Source organism: Eubalaena glacialis, chromosome 10 (assembly GCF_028564815.1).
Source record: "Eubalaena glacialis isolate mEubGla1 chromosome 10, mEubGla1.1.hap2.+ XY, whole genome shotgun sequence".
Lineage (NCBI taxonomy): Eukaryota > Metazoa > Chordata > Mammalia > Artiodactyla > Balaenidae > Eubalaena > Eubalaena glacialis.
In genome coordinates, this window is record NC_083725.1 from 69,211,501 (window position 1) to 69,231,005 (window position 19,505).

Here is a 19,505-nt window from a genome sequence, read left to right on the forward strand (position 1 = left end):
CCGGGAGGGTGGGATCTGGGCGTTGTTTTCCCCAGAGGCTTGGCCCCGAGAAGTGCGGATCTTATGGAAGTGAGGGGGGGGGGGTCCTAGGAAATTCTTGGATTGTTTTCACCTGGGTGGGGAATGGGTCTGGGTTATAAAGGATATATATCTGAATTGGAGGCGACTTGATGGAATGGTTGGGGAGTGAGGGAGTGGCGGCGGCAGTAGCGGTTTTTGCCCCTTGGGTTAGGCTGTGGCCTGTTGGAAAACCTCGTTTTCTTCTCTTGACTTTCATCCCTGGCGATTCTTTTGGCAGTGTTCATGCTTTTCCAGTCTCTGCCAGATGCTATGTCATGATCGTTTTACTTGGAATTTTTCACATCTCACCTCTCCTTTTTCTGCTTCAACACGAAGCGCAGTGTCTGATTCTCCTCACGGTGGTGCAAACAGGAATTACTGGAGAAATGTTAATTATTCCATTTCTTCTTGAGTATTTTCCAATTATATATTCAGGATTCCTTAGGGAGAGAAGGCTTTAGAATAACGAACATCTTTGTTTTGTAGGGTTTCCTTTGGGGATAGGGAGTAACAGAGTAGAGAAGGGATAGATTCATCATCCAGTTATCTAAATTCGATTCGAATATGTAATACCATTTTGGCTAAATGATTCTTTTATGGTTAATATTCCATAGTATCTGATGAGTGAAATTGTTATCTCATTTACTTGGTCAGGCTCCTGCTGTCATTGTACTTTGTGTTGGGTATAAGGTTCTAATTTTCTGGTGGCTGTCTCTAAAAATTACTTCTCGTGGTAATTCCAATTTTATGCTGTATTATGCAAACTTCACACTCTGCAGTTTAGAGATTATCATCCTCCATTATTTTTCTCACACTTTTCTTATCTTTAAAATTGAGACATTGAGAGATTAGTTCCTCCCGAGTCATCAGACATTGAGTTACATGGTAGGTGTTTTAGGTTAGGCTATAGAAGACATTTATTTCCTTTGATTGGAAAGAAGATAACTGATATAAATTCAGAGCTCTTATTACTGCTCTGAACTATTTATACTAATTTGTGTGGCATTAAAGTAGGTTAATAATAGTTGCAAAATTGCTTCCAGTCAGACCTGATAAGTTGTTTTTCTCCCTTCATACATAATCTTTTCTCCCTGCCCTCTTACCAAGTCTCCTCTTTGCTTTATTTTGCTATGCAAATATAAACTTGTTTCTTTAAGTGACTTAGTAAGACCTATGAGATTGATCCCTGTCCAGGTATTTTATGACAATTTCAGGACAGTGACATACATAAAATACAGCCTATTGGTTATTATTGATAAATAGGATCTAAAGTGCTTATTGTGCACTCAGGGATGTTATTGCCTGCCTTACATTGTGATGCAGAGCTATTTAGTTTGCGTGAAAAATCCGTTAATCTCTGTCCTAGGAAGTTTTTAGTATGAATAGAAATCATACTTGATTTCTATTGAATTTCTTGAGTATTCTAATTCACATTGCAGAGTTTTATGGCTTCTCATTTCTTAGTTTCTTCAAGTCTTTACTAACTCCCCTTCCTTCCACCATAATTCCTGAAGCCATCTTAGATTTTTTTTTAAGTAGACTTGATTTTTTTAGAACAGTTTTAGATTTACAGAAAAATTAAGATCATGCAGAGGTTTCCCATATAGCCCCACCCAATATCCCATATTATTAACATATTAGTAAGGTACATTTGTTACCATTAATGAACCAATATTGATACATTATTAACTAAACTCTATAGTTTATTCAGATTTCCTTAATTTTTATTTTTTTCTGTTTCAGCATTCAATTCAGGATACCACACTACATTTGGTTGTCCTGTCTCCTTAGGTTCCTCTTAGTTTTTTTAGTATTGTGTTTACATGCTTTTTAACTCTGTGGAACTGTGAGCTTAATTGTCTTTTGAGGCTACTACATTGCTAAGTAATACCATCCAGTAGCTTTGGAAAGACGGATCTCTGTTTTCACAGGCAGTGTCTGTAGTTTTCGTATGCATTAGGAAGGGTCTGTAGAGTCAGTGTCATCTTTTTTTCTTTTTTTAAATTAATTAATTAATTTATTTTTGGCTGAGTTGGGTCTTTGTTGCTGTGCGCGGGCTTCCTCTAGTTGCGGCGAGCAGGGGCTTCTCTTCATTGTGGTGCGCAGGCTTCTCATTGCAGTGGCTTCTCTTGATGCGGAGCACCGGCTCTAGGCGCGTGGGCTTCAGTAGTTGTGGCTCACGGGCTCTAGAGCACAGGCTCAGTAGTTGCGGTGCATGGGCTTTGTTGCTCCGTGGCATGGGGGATCTTCCCGGACCAGGGCTTGAACCCGTGTCCCCTGCATTGGCAGGCGGATTCTTAACCACTCTGCCACCAGGGAAGCCCAGTCCATGTCATCTTGATTTAACTCTTCATGAATATTTTATTTTTAGGTTTTAGAATTCCACAATTCAGCTTTCAAAGACTAATCTGTGGCAAAGCCTTGTTTGTTTCCTTAATGGCATTGACCACATTTCTAATTCTTACTTGTGTTTATTTTTGTCTATTTCCCACAGCAGAATGCAGGTCCCATGAAGATTAAAAATTATTAAATTTTTTGTTCATTGTATCCCCAGTGCCTAGAATAGTGCCAGGCTTGTAGTGGGTACTCAGAATGAATGATGGTTGAATCTAATAGTAACCAAAGCTAGTAGTCATCTTTGTTATGGTGAAATCTACATTTTTTCCTTGCGCATTTAATAGTTTAACAATAACTCTTTTTATTGGCCCCACATGCAGCTTGTGGGATCTTAGTTCCCCCACTAGGGATTGAACCTGGGTCCCGGCAGTGAAAGCGCTGAGTACTAACCACTGGACTGCCAGGGAATTCCCAACAATAACATTTTATACTTACATTATTTGATTGTATATAGGGATACTCCAGATGCTCGAGAGCAGGGATTCCAATAATTTATATATAACCTTTACAGTGTAACTAAAAAAAAAAAAAAAAAAAACAACTGACCAGAATTTTATACTTTTTTTTTGAGTTGAACAAAATTAGTTTTGTTTTGTTAAAGTTATTGTTAAATTATTTGCTATTAGTATAGCACCTAAAAGTATGTCAAGTGATTATTAAAGACATGTTCATGGAACAGATTTGAAGTTAGGTAGACGTTTTTATTTAGCTTTTCAAAAACTTAAGGTTCTGGGACCTCCCTGGCGGTCCAGTGGTTATGACTCCACGGTTCCACTGCAGTGGGTACCGGTTCCATCCCTGGTCGGGGAAATAAGATCCCGCATGCTGCGTGACACAGCCAAAAAAAAATAAGGTTCTGTATTCTATAATGAAGATGAATTGTTTCAGTATATGAAGCCTCATATTGAATTAATGATACCAGTCTTGGTAATCTTCGTGTAATTCTTACAGTTTCTTTATATTTCAGTAGTATACATGGTTTAATAAAGAAATGTTGAAATACACAGCTTGAACCTGAAGTTTCTTTAAGGAACCTCTTTTGTTACTACCTTTGGCTATTGTCTTGAAATACAGAGGCAATTTTAGGAATGGTTTAGAGTAGAAGGTAATACTTACAAACAAATGTTATGAGTTACAAATTAGGAAATGTAATTTCAAAAAGAAACACATAGCTGGCCTAGTACTACTTATTTTTTCACTTTTTATTACCTTTTTAAAAAAATTTATTTATTTATTTATTTATTTTATTTTTGTCTGTGTTGGGTCTTCGTTTCTGTGCAAGGGCTTTCTCTAGTTGCGGCAAGCGGGGGCCACTCTTCATCGCCGTGCGAGGGCCTCTCACTGTTGCGGCCTCTCGTTGCGGAGCACAGGCTCCAGACGCGCAGGCTCAGTAGATGTGGCTCACGGGCCTAGTTGCTCTGCGGCATGTGGGATCTTCCCAGACCAGGGCTCGAACCCGTGTCCCCTGCATTGGCAGGCAGACTCTCAACCACTGCGCCACCAGGGAAGCCCTTTATTACCTTTTTTACATCAGTTCTTTTGAATTATAACATGCTGTGTTGGAAAAAAGTGTCTTAATGTCCGAGACTAGGAATACTGAACAGTTTAGTTTGGCTAGATCAGTGATCTTAAACTTTTTCTTCTCAAGAGCCTCTCACGATGCTCTTACAAATTGTTGAGGCTTCTAAAGAGCTGTTTATGTGGTTTATATCACTGTTTACTGTGTCAAAAGTTAACTGAGAAAATTGTTTAATATTTAATTCATTTAAAAAGAATACTGTTAAATCCATTACATGTTGACATAATTTTAATGAAAGAGAACTATTTTTCAAACAATAATTTAGTGAGGGAGTGGCATTGTTTTACATATTTGCAAATCTCTGTAATGTCTGATGTATTAAAAGTCATCTGCTTCTCACAGCTGCTTCTGCATTTAGTCTCTTGTAATATCACACATCACGTAGGCTCTGGAAACTCCACTATACACTCACGAGAGAACAAAAGTGAAAAAAGCTAAATAACATCTTGATATTATGAAAGTAGTTTTGACCCTCAGGAGAGTAGTGGCCCAGCCAAAGGGTCCTGAGGATCCTGGGAGTTGGTGGGCTGCATTTTGAGATCTGCTAGTTTCCAGATGATATTAAGCCATTTGTATCTTGTAGCTTCATATTGCATTTATTTATTTTTTTAACATTTATTTATTATTTTTGGCTGCATTGTGTTAGTTGCGGTGCTCGGGCTCTTCATTGTGGTGCATGGGCTTAGTTGCCTGTGGGATCTTAGTTCCCCAACCGGGGTTCGAACCCACGTCCCCGGCATTGGAAGGTGGATTCTTAACCACTGGACCACCAGGGAAGTCCCCATATTGCATTTAGAACAGTCAAAGGGAGTTTTTTCCGTATCTTGTTTTGAAGTCTTAAAACTAATCAGTACAGCTAGTGATTACGAGCACAGAGTCTGGGTTTTATATTTTAGCCCTGCTCACTGACCTTGGGCAGATTATTGACTTTTTTATGCTTTAACTTCCTTATCTATAAAATAAAGATAATAGGACCTATCATATAGCGTTATTGTGAAGATTAAATTAGTTAATAAATGTAAAGCATTTAGAAGAGTGCCTGGCACATGTTTACTGAAAACTGCTACTCTGTCAATTATCAATAGTTTGTATATTTCTTAAGAGTCTACTCTTAAGAAATATACATTTCATCATGGAAGAAACATATAATACCTAATACAATGTAGTGCAGTGAGTGCAGCTGCTTTGAAAAGTAGAGTTAAAAGATACAGAGAAGTGACAGGGGAGCATGGAATTTCAGGGAAGGTATTGACACATTATAAATATGACTGACTAAAAGTTTAAGGATCTTCTAGTTGAAATTCTTGATTTAGAGCATTCCAAAGTTGGAGGAGACTTGAAGAAGTCACCCAATCCATTTCTCTTAGGGCTTTAAACTGGATTGCTATTTTTCCCCTCTAACTTTATTTTTAACAGTTAACACAATCACATAGTTCACAAATCAAAATTATGTAAAAAGGTATACTTTCAGAAAACTTACTGCTACCCCTGTTCCTGTGACCTCATTCCCCACCCCTTCCTCTATTAGTAATTATATATATATACTATTTTCTTATGTATATTCTGGGATTTCTTTATGCAGACACAAGCAAATATGAATACAGTTTTTTATTCTTCCTTACATACGAGGTATCAGATTTTATTCTGCATCTTGCTTTTTTTCCCTTAACAATAATTCCTAGAGATGTTTTCCCATTAGTACTTAGGGCACTTTCCCATCTGTTGTTTTGTTTCTAAATACAATTTTTTTGATTTAGAATAGTTTTAGATATACAGAAAAATTGCAGAGATAATACGGAATTCCTGTGTACTCTACACCAGTTTCCTCTGTAATTAACAGCTCACGTGTACATTTTTCACAACTAATGTACCAATATTGATACATTATTATTAACCAAAGTCCATATTTTATTTCGATATTTTATTTCAATTTCTTTAGTTTTTTTCCTAATGTCTTTTTTCTGTTCCAAGATCCCATCTAGGATACTACATTTGATTTAGTTGTTAGATCTCCTTAGGCTGTTCTTGTGTGTGACAATTAAACTGGACCACTCTTAAGTTACTTCATTTTAAGAGATCTCCAGGAGAACATATTTTGTAATTTTTAGTATTAAACTTCCCTGTTCTGAAATTTTCAAATCTATTCCCTTACTATTGTAGTTAAGTTTTTTCTTCTTAGGTAGGCAATATATAGTAATAAAGACAGCTCTAGAGACAGACTTTCGTTCTAATCTTGAACCCCGTGTTTACAGTGTGATCTTGGACAGTTTATTTAACCTTTCTAAATTCTTTTCATTTCTGATATGCAGTACTAACCTGGCAGTGTTGTTTTCCCCGTCCTCTAAATATAGATATTATACATTTTGGTTAGATCAGTATTTAATCTTCACATTATTGTTATTAGGTAATGGTATTCACAGCTGAGCTGTGTAGTATACTGATTACTTGTACTGTATTCCGTATTTTTTTTTGTTTTCCTTTGTGTCACTATTTGACTTCCTTTTTTTCTTAATTATCCCCAAACTCTTTACCAGTAGTGTAGATCTCAGTTATTTGAATGCATCAGGTTTGCCTGGGACATCTCTCCCAGAACCTTCTTACCTCTTCTAATTTATACTGTTGTATAATAGTTACCCTCCAGAATTGATGTACAACTGTCAACGTGTGATCTCCTTTACTTTCATTTGGAGGATTTCCTTCTCTCTTGTGTCGGATGGATCCCTTGTTTCTCAGATTACTTTTTTCTTCTTTGTTTTACTCATTACGTTGAATGTATCCACCAGTAGGTAGCTTCCTAATAAAGGGAACATGAGAGGAAGTTTTTTGAGACCTTTATGTCTGAAAATATGTTTGTACAACCTTTACACTGAAGTTTGGTGGGGTTTAGAAATCTGGGTTGGATATATTCTTCCTTCAGAAATTTGAAGACAAATATATTGCCTTGTAGAGTCTAGTATTGCCATTATGACTCTTGGTATTTTGATCTTTCATAATGATGTGTTTATTTTCATTTTATGTGCTGAGTAATAGGTATAAATATTTTCAAACTGGAAACTTAAGTTGTTTATTTTCGGGAAATTTTCTTGACTTAACTAGTATGATATTCTCTTCTCCATTTTCAGTTCTCTCTGGAATTCTTATTAGACCTCCTGGATTGATCCTCTAGTTGTATCTTATCTTGCCCCTTTTTCATTTATTTGTTTCTGTTTTAATTCTTAAAAAATTTTCTCAACTTTCTTTTACCCTATTACATTTTATTTCTGCTATCATTTTAATTTCAGAGAGCTCTTTGTTTTCTGATTGTTTCTGTCTATAACATCTTTTTGATTCTAGTGTCTTCTCTTGTCGTTAAAATTTTTTTAATTGAAGTATAGTTGATTTTCAACGTTGTGTTAATTTCTGCTGTATCTCTTGTCATTTTGAGGATATTAAAGAGATATATGGTTTTCTTTTCAATACTCAGTTTTTTGTAAATTGCTTTTCACTTCTGTTTATTCTAGTTTCTCTATTTCTTGTTTGATGTGGTCCTCAAAGAACTAGTATTCTTGACTGTCTCCTGTTTAAGAGTTGAGCACTAAAAATTTGATTTTAAGCTCTTTTGTGGGTTTATTGGGCTTCTCTGTAGGACAATCTGGCTGAGTTATTTTTGGGGGAAGAAGTCTCTGATGTTAGCTCTTTTAAGTCTTTTTGCCAGTCACATTTCTTTTTTTTTAAAGTTAATTAATTAATTTTAATTTTTGGCTGCTTTGGGTCTTCGTTGCTGCACGCAGCCTTTCTCTAGTTGCGGGGAGCGGGGGCTACTCTTTGTTGCGGTGTGTGGGTTTCTCATTGCGGTGGCTTCTCTTGTTGCAGAGCATGGGCTCTAGGCACGTGGGCTTCGGTAGTTGTAGCACACAGGCTTCAGTAGTTGTGGCTTGCTGGCTCTAGAGCTCAGGCTCAGTAGTTGTGGGGCAGGGGCTTAGTTGCTTCGCGGCATGTGGGATCTTCCCAGACCAGGGCTTGAACCCATGTCCCCTGCATTGGCAGGCGGATTCTTAACCACTGCGCCACCAGGGAAGTCCTGCCAGTTACATTTCTTAAAGAAGAGTTGTCCAGTGTCCTGCTGGAGAGGATAAGATTGGTTGCCAGCTTTCTTGGAGCTGAATGGAGACAGTGTTTGAAGATAACATTAGAGTATATGAATTTAATTTACTTTGTTTTTAATACTGTTTGTACTTTAGCCTTCGCTTGAACTTGTATTCACCAGTCCAGAAACCCTCTATTTTCCTTTCTCATAGCATAATCTATAATCTTCTGATGAAGTGGGAGAGGAACCTGGCTGTGTGGAATAGAGGAGGGGATGAGAGGGTGTCAGTCTCCCTTTTAAACAGATTTTCATCCATTCCTTTCATTTTTAGCACCATCTTTACCCTTATTTCTAGATGTACTTGGTGCCTACATTGAGGGGGTTCTCTGGCACAAATCAGATTGTTTCTCAGCTTTCCCCATTGTCAGTTTAAAATTGATCTTTATAGAATCTATTAGGTCAGGTACCACTTTGCATTTGCTTTCTAGCTTCTAACTGATATTCTGAGAATTGACACATTTCAACATTTAGAATTGCTTAGGGTTTTCAGTTTCTGTTCTTTTTTTTCTCTTTTTTTAAAAATAAATTTATTTTATTTATTTTTGTCTGCACTGGGTCTCCGTTGCGTGAGGGCGTTCTCTAGTTGCGGCAAGCGGGGGCTACTCATCGTTGTGGTGCACGTGCTTCTCATTGCAGTGGCCTCTCTTGTTGCAGAGCACGGGCTCTAGGTGCGTGGGCTTCAGTAGTTGTGGCACGCGGGCTCAGTAGTTGTGGCTTGCGGGCTCTAGAGCGCAGGCTCAGTAGTTGTAGCGCACGGGCTGAGTTGCTCCATGGCACGTGGGATCTTCCTGGACCAGGGCTCGAACCTGTGTCCCCTGCATTGGCAGGCGGATTCTTAACTGCCGCACCACCAGGGAAGTCCCTTCTCTTCTTTTTTAAAAGTACATTTTATAAAATTAAAACCAACTCATTTATATCCACGTTTATAGCAGCATTATTCACAATAGCCAAAAGGTAGAAGCAATCCAAGTGTTCATCCATGGATGAATGGGTAGACAAAACATGGTACTGTGTATACATACAATGAAATATTTTTTTTTATAGACAAATTAGATCTAACTTCTTTTATTTATTTGTTTGTTTATTTATTTATTTATTTAACACACACTGTATTTTATTTTTACAAGAGATAAACAGAGTGACACCAAAGAATATACAAATCAGTTTTCACTGCAAAGTAAAGGAGCTGTTACAGTGGAGGATTACTGGACTGAATGTCAATATTATGACATAGTATGAGTGTGTTTCGTGTTTGGTAATTGCAATCATTGTTGCTTTTGTTGTGGTCATCCATTTACAATGCTTGGTGTCATACAATGAAATATTATTCAGCCTTAAAAAAGAAGAAAATTCTGACACATGATTTAACATGGATGAACCTTGATGATGTTATGCTAAGTGAAATAAGCCAATCACAAAAGGACAAATACTGAATGATTTTTTAAATTAACTGATAATAAGCATTACTGTTATCTCAGCCTGCCATTGTGAGATTGCATAAAACTTTGCCCAGACACCCCGCATAGACTTCTCTTTGAGATGAAGTCCAAGCTCTTCTGCCCTAGTTAGACCCTTTCAGAGTCTGGATTCTACCTTCCTATCTCTAACCTTAATGGTAGAACTCATCTTTACCTATTACTGTTAGACAGGTTTTTTTTTTTTTTTTTTAAGTTTAAAAAAAAAAATCATCATTAAGGTGTTACATGCTGTACAGAACACACATCTTTGCATTTTAAGTTTTCTGTTCTAAGAATCATAGAATCTTACAGGTCATTTATCTGTTTAACAGATGTCCACTATGTGCCAAGCATAGAGCTAGGTCCCGGGGGATGTAGTTTTTAACAGATCAGGTATAATCTCTGTTCTCTTCTTGTTTATGGTCTAGCAGGGAGCAGTAAAGTAGATTTAAATCTTTATATTTGTACCTTCCAACCTCTGTTCTTGGACCTCCCCTCCAATCCATCCATCACATTGATATCAGAGTGAACTTTATAAAAATGTAAATCAGAGTAACTTCTTCCTAAAAACAAAAACATTTTGACTGTGCTTAATGCCACAGAATAGTACACTTAAAAATGGTTAAAATGGTAAATCTTATGGTATAGTTTATCACAATAAAATTTTTAAAAAATTGTAAAAACTCAAAAAAACCCACCTTTGTAGGTTTTTGGTTTTTTGTTGTTTTTTTTTGCTTTTGCTTAAATCACTCTTAGAATAAGGTCTAAAATCTTTCCAAATGATCTACATTGCTCACACTGAATTTTTTGGCTCCTCCCCATCCGTCCATTCTTGAGCATATCTCCCACCATCTCTCTCTGTTTCAGCCATACTGACCTTTTTTAAGTTATAACTCTTAACCGATCTCCATCTTGTTATATATTCCCTCTTCCCCTTTGTCAGATTAACTCCAGCTTATCCTTTAGCTTCAAGAAACTTCTTCAAGCCTTTGCTGACTTCCTCAGAGTAGTTTAGTTTCCCATTCTTCATAGACTGTCAACACTGTCCTTCTCCTTGCTGCCTTTAATACAATTGTAATTATTTGTCTGTTAAAATTTCTGTTTTCCATTTGTTCTGTAAGTTCCACAGAGGTAGCGTTCATGAATTTATTGTTCATTGCTGTATTTGAAGCACATTGCATAGTGCTTGGCATATAGCGGGAGCTCACTAAATATTTTCAAATAAGTGAATGATTTATGATTTTTACCATACTTAGTTTCAGAAAGGCTTTGAGGTAGCTTGCTACCTCAAAAATACACATAAAAGAGGATAATTAAAAGAAAAACAGAATAAGACAAAAAAACCTAACGTAGGAGGAGAAAGGTTTGATATGCCAAGTATCTGGTATGAATCTGAAGAGTCAGTGGCTCAAGATGAGGAAAATGATGACTCGGAAAAGGCTATTGGATTTATCAAAAACTAATTGATAATTTTTAAAAAGTGGTCTCAGTAGAGTTTTGGAGAGTCAAGAAGTCAGTCGTTATAAATGGCATATTTGAAGAGTGAGCTTGTGATTTGACCAAATATGTTTCTGGGTTCTTAAAGTATTATTTAACCCCTTTATTATGAGAAAATTTAAACATATAAAAAGGTACAGAGAATAGTGTCATGAGCCCCCATAAACTCGTACTCAGCCTCAACAATTCCCCCCCCGCCCCCACATACCAGAGTGAGTTGAAGAAAATCCCATATATCCTATCATTGCAAATATTTTGGTGTGATTGCTAAAAGATGAGAACTTTCTTATTGGTATATTCTTGACATTCATGGATATAGTTGCCCACAGAGGCCTTTATTTTTGGGATACTTTGCATTACATGGTTTGAGACTTAACATTTTAGGATCTCTAAATCTTTGCTATCCAGTTGAGCTTTCTGTGATGGAGGAACTGTCCCATATTTGTGCTGTTTAATATGGTGGTGGCTACAGTGACTGAGAACTGATTTCAAAATTTTGTTTCACTTTAATTTCAGTAGTCTCATGTGGCTAATTAACCCTTTATCTGGCTTTAACCATCCTCTTAAAGCTGAAGAATATCCCTTTCAGAAATCTATGCCTGTGTACTTTAAATTATCTACATAATCAAGGTGAGTTGATTATAATAGGGAAATAGAGAATGTGATGACTCATGGATTTAGACAGATTTTAGGCCACCTCTGGACTAAAGATATTTTGATCTGTAGTACTTAAGGCTGCACAAAATCCATTTTTAGATCTTTTAAATCTCTGTCCTTGGTGTCTAGCATAATGTACTTCATACAGGCAACCATAAAATATTGAATCTGTCCAGTCATTAGGAATCTGAGTAAACAGGTCTTTCTTTCTTCTATAAGCAGGTGACAGAAGCACCAACATATTGACATTAAGTAAATAGGACAAAACTAGATGGCTGTTGAAGTTACTAATTTGCAAACCTTTTATGTTTGTTTATCAAGTTGTTTAATATGGAATGTTTCTTTCCTTTGGCCTATGAAACTTCTATAGTTAATGTGATATGGGGGGAAAGTTCTGGGGCAGGAGTTAGGGATACTGAACTGTGGTCTTTGCTCTGCCACCTTATACATTATGAGCTCTTAAAGCATTCATTTTAACCTCTCTAGGTAAAATGAGAAGAATCTACCCATGTAATACGGCCTGCAGAGATGGTCCTCTGTAGGCTCCACCCAGGGACTTAATGTCAGCACCCTCTCATATATTCCTACCTATTTAATGCTCTCAGAGCTTTCAGAAATTGAAAGTAGTTCCTCTTCACAGAAAGACTGAGTATGTTTCGTTTTATTTATTTATTTATTTAAAATTTTATTTATTTATTTTTGGCTGTGTTGGGTCTTCATCGCTGCTCATGGGCTTTCTCTAGTTGCGGCGAGCGGGGGCTGCTCTTCATTGCGGTGCGCGGCTTTCTCATTGCGGTGGCTTCTCTTGTTGCAGAGCACGGGCTCTACGCACGTGGGCTTCAGTAGTTGTGGCACGAGAGTTCAGTAGTTGTGGCTCACGGGCTCTAGAGCACAGGCTCAGTAGTTGTGGCGCACGGGCTTAGTTAGCTGCTCCGTGGCATGTGGGATCTTCCCGGACCAGGGATCGAACCCATGTCCCCTGCATTGGCAGGTGGATTCTTAACCACTGCACCACCAGAGAAGCCCCCCCTTTTTAAAAAAATATTTATTTATTTATTTATTTTTGGCTGCATTGGGACGTTTAGTTTTAAATAAAGCATTCCTTTTGTTCTTTCAAAATTCTTTGGTTGAACTTTCCTCTCCAAAATATTGTACATTTGTTTTCAAAATCTCTGATACTGCAGTAATTAGTCTTCTGTGTAAAAACAATCTAAATAGTTATTTCAACTTCGGTCTGATTGATATTATTCTAAATACTGTGATGATTTATTTTTATTTTTCAGAATTTTTTCTTTTGTGCCTGGTATGGCTTGAAGTGTGTTCTTCCCAAATTCATATGTTGAAGTTTAACCTCTAGTACCTCAGATGCAACTGGTTAAGGTGAGGTCCTCCTGGGGTAGGATGGGCCGCTATACAGTATGACTCGTGTCCTAATAAAAAGGGGAAATTTGTACACAGATATACACAGAGAGAATGCCATCTGAAGGTGAAGGCAGAGATCAGGGTGATGCTTCTGTACACCAAGGGATGCCAAGGACTGCCAGCAAACCACCAGAAGCTAGGGAAGAGGCTTGAAACAGATTCTTTTCACAGCCCTCAGAAGGAATTAACTCTGCCAACACCTTGATTTTGGATTTGTAGCCTCCAGAATCGTGAGACAATAAATTTCTGTTGTTTAAACCATTCAGTTTGTGGTACTTTGTTATAGCAGCCCTAGCAAACTAATACAATGCTTAATATCGCTTTGCAACCAAATATAGAAATATAGCACCTCCTGACAGCTGTAATGGTTAATGTGTATTTCCTGTCAAACTATCAATACTAAATATCAACTGACATTTGACTACTTACTACAGATCAGACCCTGTTGTAAGTACTTTACAGTCTTAACTAGTTTAACCCTTAAAACCAACTCCGTGAGATCTTTGGAGAAGTGGTTGATTTCAGGGCTGGGGCAGGGAAAATACAAAATAAGATGGAGAGTATTCTGGTGCCAGAAAATAAGGAAGTGTTTATGAAAGGATGGGGACATGTTGAAAGGGCACAGGAGCCAATGTGAAAGAGCGCCCAATAGGGAAAGTTGGAAATTTTTGAGCAACAAAATAAATAATGGTGATATTGGATTATAACCCACATAATTAAGATATTTATGAATACATATTTAAATAAATAGGTAAGAAAGGACCGCTCTTATAGTAGATAGAATGAGGGAAATAGAAAATCACCACTGGAATACCACAGTGCTAATTGCTACAGGCAAGATCCATTTGATGAATGCTAAAATCAGAGGGCAAAATTTTGCGAAGACACAGGATATTTGAATAATCTCAAAGTATCTTCCTCAAGATATTTATTATTTACAAGGGGAAAAACAGTAACTTATGGTAGAGAAACTGTGGAGATTGCCATAATCAAGTGATCAAGGTTAACATCACTAGGAATAAGACATTAATATGACATCATGTATTTCTTTTATGATGCACTGAGAAAGGCACATCAGTTCTGTGGTGGTCTTGTCAAAAATGTATGACCTCATTCTAATGAGAAAACATTAGACAAATCTAAATTGAGGGACATTACACAAAATAACTGAGCAGTTTTCTTTACAAGTGTCAAGGTCATAAAAACAGGAAAGATAGGAAATGTCACCGATGAGAGGAGACCAAGGAGGTTTGTAACTTTTCTGTAAAATAAAAAGTTGACATAGAAAACAAACTTATGGTTACCAAGGGGGAAAGGTGGGGAGGGATAAATTAGGAGTTTGGGATTAGCAGATACAAACTACTATATATAAAATAGATAAACAACAAGGTCCTACGGTATAGCACAGGGAACTATATTCAATATCTTGTAATAAGCTATAATGGAAAAGAATATAGCAACAACAACAACAACAAAATATATATAAAAAAGTCACTTTGCTGTATACCAGAAACTAACACAACATTGAAATCAAATATATTTCAATGAAAAAAAGTTGAAATATTCCTATAAGATAGGTACTACTGTTATTCTTATTTTACCATGAGGAAATTCAGGCACAGATAGGTTAAATAACGTGTCTCAGTAGTATATACAGTTAGTAACTGGCCAAACTTGGGTTTCAGCTCAACAGCCTGGTTCTAGAGCTCCAGTACTAAGACACTACACTATACAACCTTTCCTTGATAAATTTTGTATAGGTAGAAGATGTGCAGAAAGTACAGGATACTTTGGTGTTCCCAAAACCATAAGAGTGAAAAAACTGTAATCATCTCTGGAAAGTTGAGCTACATGAACTAAATGTTAGATAAGGTTAAGTGTTTCTCAGGTATTTTGCTGTACTGGACTTTTGTAATTTATATGACAAAATTCTTAATACATGTAACTTACAGTTAAGTAGAGAGTAAGATAAACAAATTAGTTTTAAAATTCAGTGACTTTGAGGACTTCCCTGGTGGCTCAGTGGTTAAGAATCCACCTGCCAATGCAGGGGCACAGGTTCGATCCCTGGTCCAGGAAGATCCCACATGCCGTGGAGCAACTAAGCCTGTACACCACAACTACTGAGCCTGCGCTCTAGAGCCTGTGAGCCACAACTACTGAGCCCGTGTGCTACAAATACAGAAGCCCGCCTGCCTAGAGCCTGTGCTCTGCAACAAGAGAAGCCACTGCAATGAGAAACCCGCACACCACAACGAAGAGTAGCACCTGCTCGCCACAACTAGAGAAAGGCTGTGTGCAGCAACGAAGACCCTACGCAGCCAAAAATAAATAAATTAATTACAAAATAGAAAGTTTAAAAGTTCAATGGCTTTGATAAAATTTGCTTTGTTGATGATTGTGTTACTAGCTGACACTGAATAAGAAGTAATAAGAATCACTTCACATGTTGCTTATACACAAGGAAAATCATAGGTTTGTTTAATCATGGAATTAAAATGTGATATTCAAATGAGAACTGTCCAGTCACATCAAGAAGGCAAAAGTACAACTGAAAAAAGTCTTTGGATTTGTAATATCTTACAGAAAAGATAATAACTTGTTAATTTGCAATTCTAAGATCTGAACAATAAGAGAAAGGCTTAAGCTGAAACATAGTGAATTTTTTTTTAAACATCTTTATTGGAGTATAATTGCTTTACAATGGTGTGTTAGTTTCTGCTGTATAACAAAGTGAATCAGCTATACATATACCTAGATCCCCATATCTCCTCCCTCTTGCGTCTCCCTCCCACCCTCCCTATCCCGCCCCTCTAGGTGGACACAAAGCACTGAGCTGATCTCCCTGTGCTATGAAACATAGTGAATTTAAGTCATATATATGGAAGAATTTCCTGACTGAAAAGGTTGTAGAAATGTTAAGAGTGGGTTATGAGGCTTCCCTGGTGGCGCAGTGGTTGAGAATCTGCCTGCCAATGCAGGGGACACGGGTTCGAGCCCTGGTCTGGGAAGATCCCACATGCCGTGGAGCAACTAGGCCCGTGAGCCACAATTGCTGAGCCTGCGCGTCTGGAGCCTGTGCTCCGCAACAAGAGAGGCCACGATAGTGAGAGGCCCGCGCACCGCGAGGAAGAGTGGCCCCCACTTGCCGCAACTAGAGAAAGCCCTAGCACAGAAACAAAGACCCAACACAGCCATAAGTAAATAAATAAATAAATAAATAAAATTAAAAAAAAAAAAAGATCATTTCATTAAAAAAAAAAAAAAGTGGGTTATGAAATCATCTGGAGATATTTCCTTTTTTAAACAGAGAAATCATTTCTTGGAAGAGCTAGGCATACTCGGAACCAGGAGTATACCTACAATACTTAACAGATTTCTATTCTGTGTTGTATAGAACCATATTTGTTGATAATTAAATATTCTTGTTAGTTTTAGTTGGTCTTCCTTGCCTCAATATATGCTTCCTTTTATCAGAACTTTTTTTTTTTTTTTTTAAATAATGGAGACATTCATTTGGATTTTCCTACAGGATGGTAGTTATTATTAGTAGCTCACACTTTTTTTTTTTTTTAATTAATTAATTTATTTTTGGCTGTGTTGGGTCTTCGTTTCTATGCGAGGGCTTTCTCTAGTTGCGGCAAGCGGGGGCCACTCTTCGTCGCGGTGCGCGGGCCTCTCACTATCGCGGCCTCTCTTGTTGCAGAGCACAGGCTCCAGATGCGCAGGCTCAGTAGTTGTGGCTCACGGGCCTAGTTGCTCCGTGGCATGTGGGATCCTCCCAGACCAGGGCTCGAACCCGTGTCCCCTGCATTAGCAGGCAGATTCTCAACCACTGCGCCACCAAGGAAGCCCTATCAGAACTTCTTGATGACTGAGTGAGTAAATTTATATAATACAGAATAAATTATATGGCATGGGTTGGGAGTGGGACAGGAAGAAAATTATTAGAACATAATGCTGTATGAAGTTTTGTGTGTATGGTGGCATAGGAGTATTAAGTACAAATGTTAAAATATTGTTGGAAGAAAAATGAATAGCCACAGTGTTGAGGATAAGATTAGTTAGGCTTTGATTGAAATGGTCATTTAAATTGCCTTTATATAGGAGGATATAAAGAATGTACTGTTAGCGATTTTGAAAACTATTTTGGAGAAATAAGCTTAGCTGAAGAGATTTGAATGAATACAGAAGAAATGCAAATACAGAAGGAATGCTGTTTTAAAATTAGATACGTCTAATCTTTCTATGAAAAGGAGCTATTTTAATTTCCGGAAACTAAATAGCTTCCAGAAGTATTGATCATAAATGGGTAGGAATATATGAAAGGGTGCTAAAATATGTCTTTGGACAATGTAAAAGAGCCACCTAAGTGGACTATACTCTTTCTCTGGAGTTTTGGGTTACCCTCAATACAAGGAAGATACAACAACTTGAATGCTGACCAGATGAGACATTGAGATCCTGATCTACTATTTGGAGATTCTGTCTTTTTTTTAAAATTAATTCATTCATGCATGAATGAATGGGTCTTAGTCTTAGTTGCGGGGTCTTAGTTGTGGCCCGCGGGTTTTTTTTTTTTTTTTTTTTTTAAGTTGTGGCATGTGGACTTTGCGGCATGCATGCGAGATCTAGTTCCCCGACCAGGGATTGAACCCCGGCCCCCTGCATTGGGAGTGCAAAGTCTTACTCACTGGACCACCAGGGAAGTCCCTGGAGATTCTGTCTTTAAAACAAAACAAAAACTACCTTGAACAAAATATTAAAGAATTTATCCTCTATACCTAAATGATATATACTTGTATTGTAAGGTATACGTGTTGCCAGTTTTAAACCCCATGAGAGCGAAGACTTTAGTTTCTTTATTTATTGTAATTTTTTAAAAAATTGGTATGCTGGAAAATGTGTTTTACTAGAGTTGAAGGGAGGGTATTTTCGAGCTTTGTTTTTCTTTCTTGGGTTTTTAGTTTTGATTACTTCATTATTGTATTATTGAGAAATGTTTTTCCAAAGTCAAAACTTATTTGCTTAAATTTTGCTGTAGAAAAGTTAAGGTGCACATTAAAGAAACTACACTCACAGTTAAGAGAAAGACTTTTAATCTGTAACACAGACACTATGATAGTCTTAAACTGTTGCTTCATCCTCCTTCAAAGCATGTGTCCTTTATTCTCCATAAAGAAAAACAAAAGGTGTATTTTTTTTTTGAACAGACCAACCTATGATTGCTTGCTTTTTTCACTCTTAATGACAACTTTTTAATGAACAGAAAATGTTAGTTTTAATGTAGATAGATGTATCAATCTATAAAAATCTGTCATTTTTGTGTCCCATTTTAAGAAGTTTTTCCATAGCCTGAGTAATGAAGATAGTCTCCCCTATTATATTTTAGAAATTTTGTGTTTTGTTTTGCTTTGCCTTTCACATTTAGGTTTATGATCCAACTGAAATTGATCTTTGTGTGTACTATGAAATAGATGTCAGGTTTAATTTTTTTCAGTATGGATATGTAATTATCCCAACATCATGTATTTAAAAACATTTCTTTTCCTCAGTGCTCTGCCAAGTCGGTTTTATAATGACCAACTGTCTATAAATTCATTGACCTGGTTCTGGAATTTCTATTCTGCTAATTGCTTTGTCTACCCTTGCAACAATACAAAACTTACTCACTATAACTTAATCTAAAAATTACTGATTTACCAGAGAGAAAATCCTCCCACCTTATTCTTTTTATTTAAGAATGGCTTGGCAATTCTGGCCTTTGCAACCCTGGGGAAGGTTTTTAAAATAGAGCTTCAATTTCTTTAAGATTTTCTTTTTTCTTTCTTATTTTTTTCTTATTTTTCTAGGACTTTGTACATTTCATCTACTGTTTCAAATTTATTAGTGCAAATTACTCATATTACTCATGTTTTTATGTCTGCAGGATCTGTAATCATGCTTCATTAATTTCTAATACTGGTTATCTGTACCTTTCATTTCTTCTTGGTAAGACTTACTGGAGGTTTATAAATTTAATAGTTTTTTGTTCAAAGAACTTAAACAGCCTTGGTCAGCCTTGTTGACTCTCAATTGTGTGTTTTCTGTTTTATTTCTGCTCTTTATTTCCTTTCTTATAGTTTCTTTGGTTTATTTTGCTGGTCTTTTCCAACTTCTTGAGAGAGGGATATATAGCTCATGTTTAGGTTTTTTTTTTCCCCCTAATATATGCTCATATAAGTGTGTGTGTGTGTGTGTGTGTGTGTGTAATTTTATAAATTTCCCTTTAAGTACTATTAGTGTTTTGGAGATTTGCTCTGCAGTATTT

The 19,505-nt window shown here is 36.9% G+C and overlaps 1 protein-coding gene across 2 annotated transcripts in view; it reads left to right on the top strand.

Moving 5' to 3' along the window:
• The window catches only part of RAB6A (RAB6A, member RAS oncogene family), a 77,849-nt gene that overhangs the window by 1,007 nt on the left and 57,337 nt on the right, over nucleotides 1-19,505 (top strand). The window lies entirely within an intron of this gene.